The 4,748-nt window shown below is 40.5% G+C and overlaps 1 non-coding gene across 1 annotated transcript; it reads left to right on the top strand.

Annotated features, from left to right (window-relative positions):
• The first annotated feature begins 219 nt into the window (after positions 1 to 219).
• Positions 220 to 333, top strand: LOC123325740. The gene has a single exon (XR_006540599.1). It is a non-coding gene; the product is annotated as a U5 spliceosomal RNA (small nuclear RNA).
• The last annotated feature ends 4,415 nt before the right edge of the window (positions 334 to 4,748 follow it).

Below are 4,748 nucleotides of genomic sequence, written 5' to 3' on the forward strand. Positions count from 1 at the left end.
GGGGAATTAGTCAGCTTCATTTGCATAACCATAATACACTGCGAACAGTATAATTGTTTTCAAGTAAAAAAAAATCTTATTTGTCTTTTCTAAGTGTGAGGATGTTATTTTCAGAATTCCTGGGATAAATTTCTGCAGGCACTAACTCTTGTGACAAATGGCCACCCTCAGCGTATTAGGAGTTGGATTTTGCTGAAAAATGAGTTAGAGAGTTGTTTTACTCTCTGGTTTCTCTTCAGATCGTATAAATCTTTCGCCTTTTACTAAAGATTTCCGTGGAGAGGAACTATTCTGAGTCTTAATCCAATTTTTTGAGGCCTTGTTTTCTGAACTAAGGCTATGTTTGAAGTCGAAATAAAGATTAATTAGACGTTATTGTGTGGTAAGCCAGACTGGTTGATAGTAGTCTTTTTCAATATAATGTTCTTAAAATGTGGTTGTTTTTTTCGGGGTTAGCATACAGAGTTACGTGCTGTATGGCGTATGTTTTTCACTATTGTCAGTATTATTGAAGTAGAATAAAATTTTTTTTAATTGCTTCTTTTTGTAAACCGGTACGTGGAGTTAGGTGTGCTTTGTTCTACTCTATTTTTTTGTTTAGCATAATTTTTTTTTTTTTTTTTTTTTTAGAGTTTCATGGTACTTTTTGTGAGAAGTTAGTAACTTTTCTGCACCTAAGGGGTTCTGAATACGCAGTGCGCATACCACACCCCTTGTGGGTTGGGTCAAGGACTCCAGCTTGTCAGTAATCTTCTCAGTACAGTATCTTCTCTAGCCCACGAAGTCAGACGCTAAACCTGATTTTCGGTGGTAATCCAACCCCAACTAGTAGAGTATATAGAGAAACATAAGGATTTATTATGAGGAACTGGCTCACACAATGAAGGAGGCGAAAAGAGATCTTAGGATCTGCTGTCTTCAAGTTGGAGGCCCAGAAAAGCTGGTGGTGTAGTCCCAGTTCAAACTGGCAAAACTGAAAAGGAAAGGAGCCAGTGCTGTAAGTCTGGGTCCAAGGCCCAAGAACCAGGAGTGCCAAAGACCAAGAACAGTAGAAAATGTGTCTCCCAGCTTAAGCACAGAGAGCAAATTTGCTCTTCCTCTGCCTTTTTTTCTGTTTCGACTCTGTGTGCATTGGATGATGCCCGCAACAGTGATGAGGGTGATCTTTACTCACTCTGCTAATTCAAATGCTAATCTCTTCCGGACACACACAGAAATAGTGCTTACCAACTATCTGGGTATCCCTTAGCCCATCAAGCTGAAATACAAAATGAACCATCACAGGGGCGCCTGGGTGGCTCAGTCAGTTAAGCCTCTCTGCCTTTAGCTCAGGTCATGATCCCAGGGTCCTGGGATGGAGTCCCATATCGGGGTCCTTGCTCAGCGGGGAGCCTGCTTCACCCTCTCCCTCTGCTTGCTGCTCCCCCTGCTTGTGCGTTCACTCTCTCTCACACAAATAAATAAAAATCTTTAAAAAAAGAAAAACAAAACAAAAAAGCCATCACAGCCACCTTCACCTCTGAGTTACATCCTCATAACCACTCCATGTTGGAAGCCACTCTGTGCTCTCTTGACCATCCATGGACCCAGAGCACCTGGACTGCTTTTCTCCTGACCTTGTAGGCTCGGCTTGCTTGTCTCTCCTTGGGCAATAACTCCTGCCCACTGTCTCCTTCTTGGGATATTTCCCTCCAAAGGCTGACAGCCAGGACAAAAGATTCATTTAAACCCAGAGGAAATGGATACTCAGAATCGTGCAGGTCACAAAGTCAGAGGGGTGAATCTGGGAATACCATCCATCCTGCCTTTCAGTCCCAAGAATTCTTCACATTGCTTTAAGATTTTGCTCTCAGATGTCTCCAGATTTGCCTTTGGGGTACTCTGTACTGGAGTATGGAGCAGGAGGAGGTGATGGGAGTGGGGGCTATGGATGAGGGAGGCTTTGACCTAACTACAGAAGAAAAAGGACTGGATTACCATCTCCTCTCAACAGTTCAGTCCATTGATCAAGTGGAAAACCTAAGCCTAGGACTTGCTGAATCCCTAGCTCTGCACTGTCCAATATGGAAGCCAGTAGCCATGTTGGCGATTTACATTTAATTAACTAAATAAAATTTAAAATTCAGTTCCTCAGACTTACTAGTCACATTTCAAGCGCTCAACAGTCACATGGGAGTAGTGGCTGCCATTTTGGACAGCGCAGAACATACTCATTTCCATCATTGCTACCCTAGGTCAAGAAGCTCCCAACATCTACGCCCCAAGGCAGGAGTCACTAAACCACCTCACTTCCACAAGGCAGCTGGGCTAGGCTGGGGTTTAAAAGAGAGGTGGCCAGGGTGAGTGACTTTAGGACATCTACGGTAGACCCCTTTCCTGCCTCCTTTTCACTTAATTGCCCTTCTCCCACCTCACAAAGTAAACATTTTCCTGTCATCCACCCTAACTTTACCAAGGTGCAATGCTGGAGGATGTAAAAACTTTCAGGGTTCCCAATAAATGTCAATTTGAAATATTTACACAATTTGAAGGAAATGAATCTGGACAACAAATTCTTTTGAATATTAAAAAAAATTTTTTTTTAAGATTTTATTTATTTATTTGACAGAGAGGGACACAGCGAGAGAGGGAACACAAGTAGGAGGAGTGAGAGAGAGAGAAGCAGGCTTCCTGCTGAGCAGGGAGCCCTGATGTGGGGCTTGATCCCAGGACCCTGGGATCATGACCTGAGCCGAAGGCAGATGCTTAACGACTGAGCCATCCAGGCACCCCATATATTTTTAAAAATTCTTTTGCAAATTAAAAGATTTCCAAATCTTTTCTTCCAACAAAATTTAAGGAGTTAATTTGTCACTAATAGTTCATTATGTGGTAGTGAGTGACACCGTTGAAACTCCTTCCATCCACTGACTTATGGGAACAAGATTTCTTAGGTTACAGCTATAAAAAAGAAAAAAAAAAAGCATTGGAAAGAAACCCTGTCTTTTCTGGCAATAAGTAACATGCATGCATTTAATTAAGAAATGTATTTCCAATAAGATGACACCTTTATGTTTAATAGTTATCAAAATTTGTAGTATGTTTATGTTGTATGGATCAAGTATGTAGTACTAATAATCGCAACAATAAATTAATCCGGAAGGAAAACATTAATGCATAGAATTTTAAGTCCAATGTGGAAAACATTTTATTTTATTTTAAGATTTTATTTATTTATTTGACAGAGAGAGACACTGAGAGAGGGAACACAAGCAAGGGGAGTGGGAGAGGGAGAAGCAGGCTTCCCACCGAGCAGGGAGCCCGATGCGGGGCTCGATCCCAGAATTCTGGGATCATGACCTGAGCCAAAGGCAGACACTTAACGACGGAGCCACCCAGGCGCCCCAATGTGGAAAATGTTTTGAAATTCAACTAATGTAGTTATTTTGTCATAGTGAAATATGATTGAGTTATCAAAACACTTTCAGGTATAAAAATATTTGTATTAAATTCTTGGTGAAATGGAAGTAGAAAAAAGTTTGAGAAGAGAAAGGAATTAGGTAAACAAACAATTTTTCAAGTTTTTTAAATTAAAAAATATTTAATTTTTTAAAATAGGGGACCCCTGGGTAGCACAGTTGGTTGGGCCGACCGACTCTTGGTTTCGGCTCCGGTCAAGATCTTGGGGCTGTGGGATCGAGCCATGTTGGGCTCCGCACTCAGTGCGGAGTCCGCTTGAGATTCTCTTTCCCTCTTCCTCTGCCCCTCCCGCTCATGTGTGCTCCTTCTCTCTCAAATATGAAAATAAATCTTAAAAAAAAAAATTATGATGGTAGTTACCAAATCTCTTGGGCATTTATCTTCCATTGACTACATTTTAAAGTGATATAACAGCTTAGAGTATCAATATTTACAATGCACAAAATATCCATCCTTTGCATCTACTTAAATGTATGATATTGTAAGTTATCTTATGGAAACTATACATATGATCTTTAAAGTGTGCACAAGGAATATGTATTTTCAAACTTCTTTTAGGAGCTATAAGAGCAAAACGTTGGACTCCCTGACCCTTAACAGGTGGGCCTTGTGGCAGGAACTGAGCACTAAAGAGAAGCAGCGCCCCTTTGTGGCCAGTAGAGAGGCTGCAGCAAAAATGAGCAAGGAGTCCTAGAAAGAAGGTAAATCTGGGGACAAGAGCTGAGACCTAGAGGTTTAATCCAACTTCCACAGGAGAGTCTCTCTCCACTGCACAATCTGTAACGGTTAGGTGTTGCTCCTATGCTCGGACCTGCCACTTGCAGCTGTGGCGCCTGGGATCTGACCACAACAAATAGGAACCAGAGAACAATCTACAAGAATACGCAAGGATGATTTAACAATCTCTTGATGCAGATCTCCCCTGGAAGAGATTGGAGCAAAACCATTTAACAATAATCCCATGAATGCAGAAAAAGTAATACATTCAAATACTCATTCATTATACATACATACATATATATTAATCCAAACATACTAGAAGGGAATCTGCCCAATCTAATGAAGAATACCAACCAAAACGCCACATGTAAACAAAGTGTTGTAAATTTTTCCTTTAGAGTCAGAAAGAAGGCAAGAATCAAAATTTCAATAAAAAATTCCAATTAAAGGTTTTTATGATCTTTATTTTTTTGTTTCTCAGGTTATATCTTGTATTAAATATCAGTATGAATTATTGCCAGGAATGGAAGTGCCAGCCACATCATAAACAATGAAATTGAAACTCCTTT

Source organism: Neomonachus schauinslandi, chromosome 9 (genome assembly GCF_002201575.2).
Source record: "Neomonachus schauinslandi chromosome 9, ASM220157v2, whole genome shotgun sequence".
In the NCBI taxonomy this organism is placed as follows: domain Eukaryota; kingdom Metazoa; phylum Chordata; class Mammalia; order Carnivora; family Phocidae; genus Neomonachus; species Neomonachus schauinslandi.